Here is a 14323-nt window from a genome sequence, read left to right as displayed (position 1 = left end):
GCAACAGCCCACATAAAGTCAGACCCCCTAGACATGAATATGACACACCAAATTATAATCAGGGATCATATAGGAAGAATTTTGGGCCACACCCATAATATATAGTCAGGAAAGGGGATCACTAGGACTGATAGTAAGCCTGAGGTTACAGTTAATGAAATGGGAGGTCAGTTCCTTGCAGGCACAAGGACGGCCGGGTAGACGTTGTAATTTATCTGTAAATGTTCTTTTCCCCATCTCTGACGTTCATCGGCAGGACTCAAATATCACATAGCTATTTGGTCCTTGCAGAAGTCTACCACACCCCAGTATGACCTGCCAGCATCGATGTATCCTGGCCAGATACAGTGTAGGTATGGAAATGCTGGTGGGAGAGACTATGCAAGGATACCATTGGACATGTAGATGTGACAGCCTGATGGTGAACGGAAGATCTGACAATGTTTTTTTTTCTTTCCTGAAGAAAAAAAGAATGTTTGAAAAATGCTTTTTTCTGTTGTTGTTTATTGTTGATTTATGCGATGCATATATATATATATATATATATATATATATATATATATATGAACAGTTCTCTCTCTCGTTGTTTTTTTCTCTCTTTCTTCTTTCTCATGTTCTCATAACGTTACAGATGGTATGTCACACAGTAGTTAGACAAATGGTAATGCCAGATTTTTGCTCCTTACAGAAAGATCGCTGGTTGGGAAGGAATATTGTATCAGCAGAATGTTCGTTTGGAAGACTGAGAGACAACACCTTTGAGATGACAGCAGAACAAGAAGAACAACAAGACTAGAGAACTAATTATCGTAACAAGTTTCTCTCCCCCTCAAACTGTTTTCCTGTACCCCCATTACAAATTTCTCCTTTTCTCCTCCTGTAAGATGTAATCGCCTCAAGAGACTGTGATCCGTGTTTTCATGTTGACCCTGATGTTGACCAGAGCAGTCTGTTTCGGTGAGAGTACCAGTGAGGTCGAGAAAGGATCCAGAATGGGTTTCTGATGACTGAGACGGAGGTGTAAATTTCCAATAGCAACACAACCACCAAGCAAAGGCGAGTACCGGAAACGATCTAGCAGCCATGTTATTTGTAAACATTGTGAAGGATTGTTAGCTGAAGAAAACTGTATCTGTAGGCTCTGTGACAATGTAGTTGAGGATGGGTGCATTAAGAAATGCCAATCCAGTTTTAATATCCACATGGACCGGCATCCATTGAGTGACTATCACTCCTTAGTGGGTAGTGTGTTAAATAAGACAGATTGTTGGGTATGCTCTCAAGTACCTCAAGGTCATAGCAAATCAGGGCTAGTACCATTTCCTTTAACGGTAGGGGAGGTACTTGAGCTAAAGGGTGGGAGACCGGTGGACAGGAGGTTTAATATCTCCAGCCCTCCTAGTTTGAAGCTCCACCAATATCATGTGGATAAGTCCCTAATATGTTTTAACATTTCCAATCCCCGAAAGCAGGGAAATTGGGAAGTGTCATGGAGTAACCAAACCATGACCTTTTCATATAGAGCAGATAGAATGCCAACAGATACAGAGCTTATACGCCACATAGCCGGTAAGGAAAAATCTTTCCGATATAGGTATACCCTAGGAAATAGGATCACGAGAGTTGGAGAGGTATCTCTAGGATACAGTGCACAGATCGTACAAACTGATAGGTGTACTAAACAGATGGGAGAATTAGGGTTAGGAGATTTCACATGGAAGATGTGTAATATGGTTATGTCATACTCTGTCCCATATGTTCTCCCCGATGATGCATATTTCATATGCGGGAGGAAGGCGTATAAGTGGCTTGCCCCAAACTCTGAAGGATTGTGTTATATTGGAAAAGTACTGCCTGAAGTAATGACTGTATCACATGCCAAAATGAAAGATATACACCGTGGTGCCCAAGCTCCTTATACTCACACCCATTACGAGCACGTAGTTAAAAGGCAACTGACAGAAAGGACAGAGCATTTGGCCTCTGATATGATCCATGAATCCACTGGGATTCAGGTTCTACTTGCGCTAGATTTCACTCGCACCGCTCGAGGAGTGATGAATTATAGATACATATCTGCGCTTGCAAATTTGTTAGATAATATCACTGAAATGTATGATGACACGTTTAGGTATACTGGAAGAGAACTTCAAGCTTATAAAACAGAACTGGTCCAGCATAGAATGGTTCTTAATTATCTCACAGCAGTGACAGGCGGATATTGTGTCACACTGGCAACGCAGTACGGCGTGAAGTGTTGCACATATATTACAAATAGCACCGAGGATCCGATCTAGGTCATAGACCAAAAGATGGACGATATTCTCCAACTAAAGTGGGAATTTCGCAGGAGACACAATCTCACTCTTGCTGCTGTAGGTAATAAGCTGACTGGTTGGGTGTCATGGTTGAACCCGCGAAATTGGTTCTCTGGTTTAGGAGAATGGGCTCAAGGAGTCATAATGGATGTTGGGAAGTTTCTTCTATGTATCTTGGGTGTTGTCACATCAATTGGCTTGATATTTAGATGCGGTCAGGCTTTAATGAAGTGCAAACGTCGTACCAGGGTAATGAGTTTGAGGAGTGAGGAAACTGTAATTCCAATGGATTTGATTTATGACCCAAATGTAGAAACAATGATGTGATGAAAATGCGATTTCTACGGTCCGTTTCTTTCACCTGTTTTTCTGGTTTTTCCAAGGTAAAAAGACCAACTTTTGACGAGGAATTTGATGATCCGGTATACAGACAACTGATGGATTAAAGAAGAAGTTTTGACAACCTTATACACAGATATTTGATGAACAATGCCATAGACCCCCAGTTTCCCTAGAAATTTTAAAATTACGCTAGCCCAACACTTTTGTAAGCCTATGGACATTGACAAAGCTTTTTGCCCACACGCCTTTTGGCAAAAGCACAAAGAAGACTGCATTCAACAGACACCGAACAAGACTTCAACCGACAAATGTTCATTAACCTGACATAGAATACCACTGCATTCACCGTAATTATGTCTTTTCTTCATTTCTACGACCCTCAGGTAATGACACACATAGTCGATAGGGAATACAGGCACAGATATCAGCAATCACATACCTCCCCCATTCATGTATCATCAACTAAAATGTGCTCCCCCATTTTGTTGCAACCACAGCCGAAAAGAGCTCGGTAAAGTTTGACAGCCCATCCACAGACCCTTAATACGGGATAAGAAGGAATTCAAATGTATACTTCGCAATACCTCGAAGCTTGATTTAAAACACGTACGGCACGATGATACATGACCCCCCAAACATGGATTCATACACACATGCTTCTGCTATCTCACTAGGTCATACCTTTTCCCACCTTCTTCTCTCCTCCCTTACCCAATCATAGAAATGTATTTACATATGACATATATTTTTCTCTTTTTGAAAATGTTTTAGGAAGTGGCAGTTATTGGTGACTGCCAAAGGATGGACTGTCAAAGTCAAAAATATTACATAGAGAGAACATACAAACTACACACATTTAAGTCGCTATACTTGCAAATATGCGCAGCGAGCACAGCAATATATGGTAACACACGCATTTGCTCAGACATGGCACGGAGATGGATTCGGCGCTTGTTTCATACAGTACATGGTTATGATAATGTCGGGCACCAGACATCATGGAGATTTAGAATTGGCTGATGAATTGATGTCATGAATGTGTATTATTTGAACAGAACCAGATGCGCCCGTCATGTTTGGTATTGAAGCAAGCAGATTGATGTGTGGGTTAGTTTGAGGCTTGTTGTGAAGTTGTGGGACATTGCAGCGGATAGATATGATTATATGTATAAAAGCTAAGATCATTTTGTTAGAACAATGAATGATCAAGCCAACCCTTTACTAAGATTTCAGGGCTGAACCGGATTAGCATATACAAAGCAAGAGAGACCCCTCCCCCAGGAACTAGGAAAACAGGCATGGCTAGAAAAGAAGTCAGTTTCAGTTTGCTTGGGGCCTCTGAGGACAGATATACTGTAGCTACTCACACAGCTACCTGGCACCCAGCAGCATGGCGGCTACATCCCCAGGACTGACCTCCAAACTAAAGGCTAAGTATTGAATTCACATGGCTAGATAAGGAAATATAGACAGATTGCTTTAAGGTCAATGGTGCTGGTTTAAATAGGATATTGTAACTTGTTTGTGTGATAGATCTGGGAATATGTGCTGGTAGCAATGGCAGGCTGATATGTGTGGTTACATTGTGATCTGGTCTTGTGATGAATATGCTCTGGTTATTGAGATACTGAAGTTGTTTGGAATGTGAAATTGAATAAGATGGTTCTAGGAAGTTGGATTATAATTGTGAAAGGTGATTTAGATGGTTTGGAATTGTAAAATCAGAACATATGCATTGTTTTGAGGCTTGGACATTTTGGAATAAAATGGAGTCTTGTGTCTTCTGCTATGTGATTGTGGTGTAGCAGAGAGTGCCATGTGTTTGGACCTGCAAATCTAAAATGGCTGCTGCCGGGTATTTTCCCCTCCCCCTTTCAACCATGTGGTGCAGTCTTTGGAATCATGGGAGTTTTCCCAAAATGGAGTCTAGCTTCTGTCCCATGCGGTATTGTAGGGTTGTGTATATAGGGACAGCCAGTATGGGTAAGGTCAAGTATTTTCTCCACAAAGATTCTCAGCATTGACTAACTGCGCAGCGATTGTCTCTCACATGTGTAGTTTTATCTGCAATCATATTGTTCTTATTGTTATTGTGAGCCATATCTCTCTCTCTCTCTCTCTTCTCCTCTTTCTCCCTCATTTTCCCTTAAACGTAAATTGTATTGTATTGTATTTCCTGTGTAGTTATCTGGTTAGTTAGTCTACGTTATATTGGTAGTGTATAATTGTATTGTATTATTCTTTTGCAAGCATACCATCCATAATATATATATAAGGCGTTAGACCCTAAGCCCAGGTATCTGTGTATTTCTTATAGTGTTAAGTATTCTCAGAGCGTCGGTGACGCTCAAACAGCTTTTAAGTTAATAAGGTTACACTGCATTACATCTACACATTGTTACTGCACAAATGGTTACAGTATAAGTACATTCCTTAAGGTATAGTTAAGGGAGTACCCTTGCGGTACTTTTTGCGCCAATTGCGTACTGTGTTCTTTAACCTTTAACGTGTTTTTAATAGGACAAATATTATAGACATTGTCAGTACCTTCTTAGGAATTACCAATTTTTTATCAGGGAAAGCCCACGCTTCTTCACACACTTCATTTAATTCATCTGATGGGGGAAAAACTACGGGTAGTTTTTTCTCTCCAAACATAATACCCTTTTTAGTGGTACCAGTAGTTATAGCAGAAATGTTTAACACCTCTTTCATTGCCTCAATCATACAGTGAATGGCCTTAGTGGGCATCAGGTTTGACTCATCGTCGTCGACACTGGTGTCAGTATCCGTGTCGACATCTGGGTCTGCTTGAGGTAGCGGGCGTTTTAGAGCCCCTGACGACCCATGCGACGCCTGGGCAGGCACGAGCTGAGAAGTCGGCTGTCCCACATTTGGCATGTCGTCGATTTTCTTATATAAGGAGTCTATACGTGCACTCATTACTTTCCATAAGCCCATCCACTCAGGTGTCTGCCCCGCAGGGGGTGACATCCCTTCTAAAGGCATCTGCTCCGCCTCCACATCATTATCCTCATCAAACATGTCGACACAGCCGTACCGACACACCGCACACACACAAGGAATGCTCCGAATGAGGACAGGACCAACAAAAGCCCTTTGGGAGGACAGAGTGAGAGTATGCCAGCACACACCAGAGCGCTATATAATGCAGGGACTAACTAAGTTATGTCCCCTATAGCTGCTTTTTATATTATATATGTATTGCGCCCAAATTTAGTGCCCCCCCTCTCTGTTTTTACCCTGTTCTGAAGTGTAGACTGCAGGGGAGAGCCAGGGAGCTTCCTTCCAGCGGATCTGTGAAGGAGAAATGGCACCAGTGTGTCTGAGGGAGATAGCTCCGCCCCTTTTCCGCAGCCTATTCTCCCGCTTTTTTCTGGATTCTGGCAGGGGAATTTACCACATATATAGCCTCTAGGGCTATATATTGTGGTATTTTTGCCAGCCAAGGTGTTTTTATTGCAGCTCAGGGCGCCCCCCCCCCAAGCGCCCTGCACCCTCAGTGACCGAAGTGTGAAGTGTGCATGAGGAGCAATGGCGCACAGCTGCAGTGCTGTGCGCTACCTTGGTGAAGACTGATGTCTTCTGCCGCCGATTTTCCGGACCTCTTCTTGCTTCTGGCTCTGTAAGGGGGACGGCGGCGCGGCTCCGGGACCGAACACCAAGGACTGGGCCTGCGGTCGATCCCTCTGGAGCTAATGGTGTCCAGTAGCCTAAGAAGCCCAATCCGGCTGCAAGCAGGCGAGTTCGCTTCTTCTCCCCTTAGTCCCTCGCTGCAGTGAGCCTGTTGCCAGCAGGTCTCACTGAAAATAAAAAACCTAAAATTATACTTTCTTTCTAAGGGCTCAGGAGAGCCCCTAGTGTGCATCCAACCTCGGCCGGGCACGAAATCTAACTGAGGCTTGGAGGAGGGTCATAGTGGGAGGAGCCAGTGCACACCAGGTAGTCCTAAATCTTTCTAGAGTGCCCAGCCTCCTTCGGAGCCCGCTATTCCCCATGGTCCTTACGGAGTTCCCAGCATCCACTAGGACGTTAGAGAAATTATATATATATATATATATATATATATATATATGGAAGACGCTGGCGGCACTCATAGGACTTATACATGCAGTAATAATCAAAGGCTAGCACGCCTATGTAGATCAACGTTTCAGTTTTATTATAAAAACTTTCGTCAGGATACATAACAAAGGGAAAACACATACCTTTATAGAAAGAGACCTCACAGTGTTAACTCATGGTTCCAGAGCCGCGGTCGGCGGCTGTTGACGTCACATGCAATGCGACGGGTGCCTGGTCTGCACCACCTGACCGCCAGCCGTTGCCTGAAGACTGGTATAAACAAAAGTGTATAAAGAAAAAAACCCAAACATGCAAACGATAATCAAAAGAAAGTATTTGTTAATCAAACTATGACAAAGTTAAATAGCAAAGAATCCAGGACATTCCACATATGAACACTTATATCAATGAATTAATTAGTAAGCTTAGGTATAAAGATACGTGGAAAGCATTAAGAAATGGGATCCTAAAGCGCTATGCAGGCATATGGACTATACTACAAGCAAATAGACAATTTACTTATTCATGTCACATAAGGGAACAATGAAAAAACAGCAATATGAGATCAAATTCAGTCCACATGTATTATAGGTAAATGGACGCTGTAAAGGCGTCACAGGTATAGGTAGCGCCATTTCATGTCACAGTCTAGTGCAACCTGTCCGTGAATAAACACCATCAGAACGCTGGGATGAAAGGGTGGCAAAATGATCTGATGGGTGTAAAGGACATCACAAATAACAGTTCCAAGAGTTATATTCATTAAGTCCCGCTGGAGACACAGTGTTAAGTTTGTGTATCCAGCGTGTTTCCAAGCGTAACAGTTGTTTGGCTCTGTCTCCCCCCCTGATGCTGATCGGAACATGGTCAATGATCTTGTATTTGAGTGTGGATAAGTTGTGCTGGAAGGTCTTAAAATGTCTAGCGACTGGCTGATCCTGGTTGCCTCCTTCGAGGGCTTGTCTGATGGCCATTCTGTGTGTGGCCATTCTCTCCTTAAACATGCAGGTGGTCTTACCTACATAGAGCAGACCACAAGGGCATCTGATATAGTAGATCACAAATCTAGTACTACGGGTCAAGACATGTTTGATGGAGATGCGTCTGCCAGTATGTGAATGACAAAAGTCCCTTCCAGTTTCCATATAGCTGCAAGTTATGCAGCCAGTGCATTTGTAACAACCCGGCTTGCGGGTAAGGAAATGTGTCGGTCCAGCATTGGAAGCACCAGTTATATCATTTCTTACCAATTAATCTTTAAGATTTTTGTTTCTGGTGAAGCTGGGGAGAATTTTGGTCTTTCTAGCAAATTTCAGGTCAGGATCTAGGGCTACAACTGGCCAGAGCTCTTTGGCTGTTTTGTTGATAGTGCGACTGAATGGATGGTATTCCTGCACAAATACTTGTTTATTGAGAAGTGCGGACTTGGGGACTGTTGGTGCTAGTAGCTGTGTTCTAGGAATGGCTAATGCTTTAGTCTTAGCCTTAAGTAGTTCTTCATAATTGTAGCCACGTTGTAAGAATTGTACAATCAAGGAATCAATGTCAGTGATGGTATTTTCGTATGTGTCAGAAATTCTGCAAACACGGAGAAACTGTGAATAAGGCAGACCTCTGATACACGCCGGAGGATGCTGACTTTGTGCGTGTAGATAGGTGTTTCTGTCTGTTGCCTTTTTGTAAAGGCTGGTATGTAGTACACCGTTAGTTAAGGAGATATTGACATCGAGGTAATGTACCTGTGTGTCACTGATGTCCCATGTGAACTTGATGGTGGGGTCAAGGGTATTGATCCTTTGTAATTGTAACTCTAGCTGTTGCTCGGAGCCAGTCCAGATCAGCAACAGATCGTCTATATATCTGGTAATCCAAAGTAAGTCCCCAGATATACAGCTATTGGAAAGTAATAATTCCTGTTCTACTTTGAACATGTATATATTTGCGAACGACGGAGCTACGCAAGAACCCATTGCGCAGCCCCGTCGCTGGCGGTACCATTTACCATTGAAAAGAAAGTAATTGCGTGTCAAGGTAAGAGTCAGAAGTTCTAAAAAGAAGTCAAGATCTGGTCCCTCATAAGCAGCATTATTGGTCAAAAACATTTTAACAGCATGAATGCCAGCATCATGTGGAATGTTGGTGTATAGAGATATGACATCTAAAAGTACACAGTTTACTATTGTCTGGGACTGGTGTGATCGATATCAGTTTATTGATTAAGGTGGTGGTATCTTTTAGAAACATGTGGTGTTTTTGTATCAATGGCTGTAAATAGAAATCCAGGTATTGTGAGATTTTATAGTATATAGAATCTCTTGCCGCAATGATGGGGCGACCTGGAGGGCGTGTGGGATTTTTATGAAGTTTGGGTATGGTGTAGAGTATGGGTGACACAGGACTTTCTTGAGTCAGGTTGTGACTTACTTGTTCCGAGATGATGCCGTTGGAAACTGCTTGCGTCAAGATGGTAGTTAGTTCACTTTTATAACTCTGAGTGGGGTCATCAGGCAATTCCTCATATACTTGCACATCCTGTAGTTGAGAATAAATCTCTTGTTTGTAATCCAACAGATTTTGTAGCACAATGCCACCTCCTTTGTCTGCAGTCCGTATAATTAAGTCTTTATCAGCTCTCAGATCATGCAGTGCCTGTCGTTCTGCAGATGTTAAATTGTTGGAAATGGAGCGTGTTTTTAGTGTCTGAGAGACTACTGCTCTATCCAGAGTTTTAGAAAAGCTCTTGATGGACGCATTGTTAGAGATGGGGTCAAATCTGGATTTAGTTTTAATACACACTGGAACAGGGGCACTGTTGGATGGCACTGGGGGGGGAGATTTTTCAAAATATTCTTTGATCCTTAGGGAACGTGCGAATTTGTAAGAATCAATTTTCCATTGAACGTCATTAAATGATGTAGAAGGAACAAAGGAAAGACCTTTGCTCAAAACCGACATTTCGGCTGTACTTAAAGTCCTGTTGGACAAATTGAAGACAGCTGTCACTTGCGACTCTTTGGCGTTTTTGACTTGGTCCCTCTGCCTCTGCCCGCCGCGCCTCGTGCGGATCCTCCGAAGTCCTCTCGTTGTGCTCGTGTACGAACCCCTAAAGGGGATTTACCTGATGCGGTGGATCTATTCCCTTCTACTTCGCTTTGGGAGCTGTATTCCGCACTTGATGAGTCCGTGTCTCTGGAACGGAACCTTCTTTGTGGTGGCCGGAATCGTGTTCTTGAACTGCCACCTGGATTTTGTGCCCACGTGTATACGTTATTTTCTTGGTAATCGCGTTGTACCTTAGTCAATTTATCTCTCTTGTATTTAACAAGATTCCGTTTATACGAATCAACTTGCTCACTCAGTTTGGTAAGCCAATCAGTCTCAGAGTCCTGTGTAAAGGAATCCTTATGCAAGGATTCAAATGAGTTGATTTTGATTTTAATAGAATTCAATTCCCTGGCGGATTCTTCAATAACCAATAAAATCAGGTCGTAGCTGCACTTGTTAAGCACAGCTACCCATCTCCTACAAAATTCAGGATTATGTTTACCTATCGTGGGGATGTTTTTGACCCGGAATCCTCTGGGTATTTGCTTGGTCCGGTGATAGTCCGTTAAAGTTATGCCGTGCAAGAGGTAATCTACCTCTTTTTTCTTTAGGCGCAATAATTCATGGTACAGCTGTTCAGTAGAAATATCCCCTCCTGTGGTTTGGAAATTCTCTTTGAAGTAGATGGAGTTGGCTTCTGCGTCCGAGAAGCTGAGAGTTTCTCCTGGCGGTAAAAATATGTTTCTGAAGCCACTCACTTGTGGATTAATACTTTCTTCTGACATTACACCCGAAGTGCAGAATAAAAAAGTGTCAGATTCTTCAGACAAAAATTGTCAGAGGAACAAAAGTCTTGACTGTGGTAGTATAGAGATGAAGGGTGCCTTGCCGTGTAGCTGGAATCAGAACTGGTCCATACCAATCCGGATACAGGAACAAATGTAAATTTCAAGGATGGCTGGCACTCCGTAAAGCTTGTCCAATATTTGCCCAGGACGGTGCCTTCCTTACCACTCAAAGTGGAAATAAATATATGGAAGATGCTGGCGGCACTCATAGGACTTATACATGCAGTAATAATCAAAGGCTAGCACGCCTATGTAGATCAACGTTTCAGTTTTATTATAAAAACTTTCGTCAGGATACATAACAAAGGGAAAACACATACCTTTATAGAAAGAGACCTCACAGTGTTAACTCGTGGTTCCAGAGCCGCGGTCGGCGGCTGTTGACGTCACATGCAATGCGACGGGTGCCTGGTCTGCACCACCTGACCGCCAGCCGTTGCCTGGAGACTGGTATAAACAAAAGTGTATAAAGAAAAAAACCCAAACATGCAAACGATAATCAAAAGAAAGTATTTGTTAATCAAACTATGACAAAGTTAAATAGCAAAGAATCCAGGACATTCCACATATGAACACTTATATCAATGAATTAATTAGTAAGCTTAGGTATAAAGATACGTGGAAAGCATTAAGAAATGGGATCCTAAAGCGCTATGCAGGCATACGGACTATACTACAAGCAAATAGACAATTTACTTATTCATGTCACATAAGGGAACAATGAAAAAATAAGAATTTACTTACCGATAATTCTATTTCTCGTAGTCCGTAGTGGATGCTGGGGACTCCGTAAGGACCATGGGGAATAGCGGCTCCGCAGGAGACTGGGCACATCTAAAGAAAGCTTTAGGACTATCTGGTGTGCACTGGCTCCTCCCCCTATGACCCTCCTCCAAGCCTCAGTTAGGATACTGTGCCCGGACGAGCGTACACAATAAGGAAGGATCTTGAATCCCGGGTAAGACTCATACCAGCCACACCAATCACACCGTACAACTTGTGATCTGAACCCAGTTAACAGCATGATAACAGAGGAGCCTCTAGAAAAGATGGCTCACTACAGCAATAACCCGATTTTTTGGTAACAATAACTATGTACCAGTATTGCAGACAATCCGCACTTGGGATGGGCGCCCAGCATCCACTACGGACTACGAGAAATAGAATTATCGGTAAGTAAATTCTTATTTTCTCTAACGTCCTAAGTGGATGCTGGGGACTCCGTAAGGACCATGGGGATTATACCAAAGCTCCCAAACGGGCGGGAGAGTGCGGATGACTCTGCAGCACCAAATGAGAGAACTCCAGGTCCTCCTCAGCCAGGGTATCAATTTTGTAGAATTTTACAAACGTATTTGCTCCTGACCAAGTAGCTGCTCGGCAAAGTTGTAAAGCCGAGACCCCTCGGGCAGCCGCCCAAGATGAGCCCACCTTCCTTGTGGAGTGGGCATTTACAGATTTTTGGCTGTGGCAGGCCTGCCACAGAATGTGCAAGCTGAATTGTACTACAAATCCAACGAGCAATAGTCTGCTTAGAAGCAGGAGCACCCAGCTTGTTGGGTGCATACAGGATAAACAGCGAGTCAGTTTTCCTGACTCCAGCCGTCCTGGAAACATATTTTCAGGGCCCTGACAACGTCTAGCAACTTGGAGTCCTCCAAGTCCCTAGTAGCCGCAGGCACCACAATAGGTTGGTTCAGGTGAAACGCTGAAACCACCTTAGGGAGAAAACTGAGGACGAGTCCTCAATTCTGCCCTGTCCGAATGGAAAATCAGATAAGGGCTTTTACAGGATAAAGCCGCCAATTCTGACACGCGCCTGGCCCAGGCCAGGGCCAACAGCATGACCACTTTCCATGTGAGATATTTTAACTCCACAGATTTAAGTGGTTCAAACCAATGTGACTTTTGGAACCCAAAAACTACATTGAGATCCCAAAGTGCCACTGGAGGCACAAAAGGAGGCTGTATATGCAGTACCCCTTTTACAAACGTCTGAACTTCATGGACTGAAGCTAGTTCTTTTTGGAAGAAAATTGACAGGGCCGAAAATTTGAACCTTAATGGACCCCAATTTCAGGCCCATAGACACTCCTGTTTGCAGGAAATGTAGGAATCGACCCAGTTGAATTTCCTCCGTCGGGCCTTACTGGCCTCGCACCACGCAACATATTTTCGCCAAATGCGGTGATAATGTTTTGCGGTTACATCCTTCCTGGCTTTGATCAGGATAGGGATGACTTCATCCGGAATGCCTTTTTTCCTTCAGGATCCGGCGTTCAACCGCCATGCCGTCAAACGCAGCCGCGGTAAGTCTTGGAACAGACAGGGTCCTTGCTGGAGCAGGTCCCTTCTTAGAGGTAGAGGCCACGGATCCTCCGTGAGCATCTCTTGAAGTTCCGGTTACCAAGTCCTTTTTGGCCAATCCGGAGCCACGAATATAGTGCTTACTCCTCTCCATCTTATCAATCTCCTTACCTTGGGTATGAGAGGCAGAGGAGGGAACACATACACTGACTGGTACACCCACGGTGTTACCAGAGCGTCTACAGCTATTGCCTGAGGGTCCCTTGACCTGGCGCAATACCTGTCGAGTTTTTCCCAACGGTTTATAATCATGTGGAAGACTTCTGGGTGAAGTCCCCACTCTCCCGGGTGGAGGTCGTGCTGAGGAAGTCTGCTTCCCAGTTGTCCACTCCCGGAATGAATACTGCTGACAGTGCTATCACATGATTTTCCGCCCAGCGAAGAATCCTTGCAGCTTCTGCCATTGCCCTCCTGCTTCTTGTGCCACCCTGTCTGTTTACGTGGGTGACTGCCGTGATGTTGTCCGACTGGATCAACACCGGCTGACCTTGAAGCAGAGGTCTTGCTAAGCTTAGAGCATTGTAAATGGCCCTTAGCTTCAGGATATTTATGTGAAGTGATGTCTCCAGGCTTGAGCATAAGCCCTGGATATTCCTTCCCTGTGTGACTGCTCCCCAGCCTCGCAGGCTGGCATCCGTGGTCACCAGGACCCAGTCCTGAATGCCGAATCTGCGGCCCTCTAGAAGATGAGCACTCTGCAACCACCACAGGAGGGACACCCTTGTCCTTGGTGACAGGGTTATCCGCTGATGCATCTGAAGATGCGACCCGGACCATTTGTCCAGCAGGTCCCACTGGAAAGTTCTTGCGTGGAATCTGCCGAATGGGATTGCTTCGTAGGAAGCCACCATTTTACCCAGAACCCTTGTGCATTGATGCACTGAGACTTAGCTCGGTTTTAGGAGGTTCCTGACTAGCTCGGATAACTCCCTGGCTTTCTCCTCCGGGAGAAACACCTTTTTCTGGACTGTGTCCAGGATCATCCCTAGGAACAGAAGACAAGTCGTCGGAACCAGCTGCGATTTTGGAATATTGAGAATCCAATCGTGCTGCCGCAACACTACCTGAGATAGTGCTACACCGACCTCCAACTGTTCCCTGGATCTTACCCTTATCAGGGAATCGTCCAAGTAAGGGATAACTAAAATTCCCTTCCTTCGAAGGAATATCATCATTTCGGCCATTACCTTGGTAAAGACCCGGGGTGCCGTGGACCATCCATACGGCAGCGTCTGAACCGATAGTGACAGTTCTGTACCATAAACCTGAGGTACCCTTGATGAGAAGGGTAAATTTTGACATGAAGGTAAGCATCCT

The 14323-nt window shown here is 44.1% G+C and overlaps 1 long non-coding RNA gene across 1 annotated transcript in view; it reads right to left on the bottom strand.

Moving 5' to 3' along the window:
* LOC134965547 (uncharacterized) overlaps window positions 1-14323 on the bottom strand; it is a 68680-nt gene that overhangs the window by 13052 nt on the left and 41305 nt on the right. The window lies entirely within an intron of this gene.

Source organism: Pseudophryne corroboree, chromosome 10 (assembly GCF_028390025.1).
Source record: "Pseudophryne corroboree isolate aPseCor3 chromosome 10, aPseCor3.hap2, whole genome shotgun sequence".
NCBI classification, from domain to species: Eukaryota; Metazoa; Chordata; class Amphibia; order Anura; family Myobatrachidae; genus Pseudophryne; species Pseudophryne corroboree.
The sequence above is the reverse complement of the archived record's forward strand: the minus strand, read 5'-3'. Positions and strand labels throughout refer to the sequence as shown.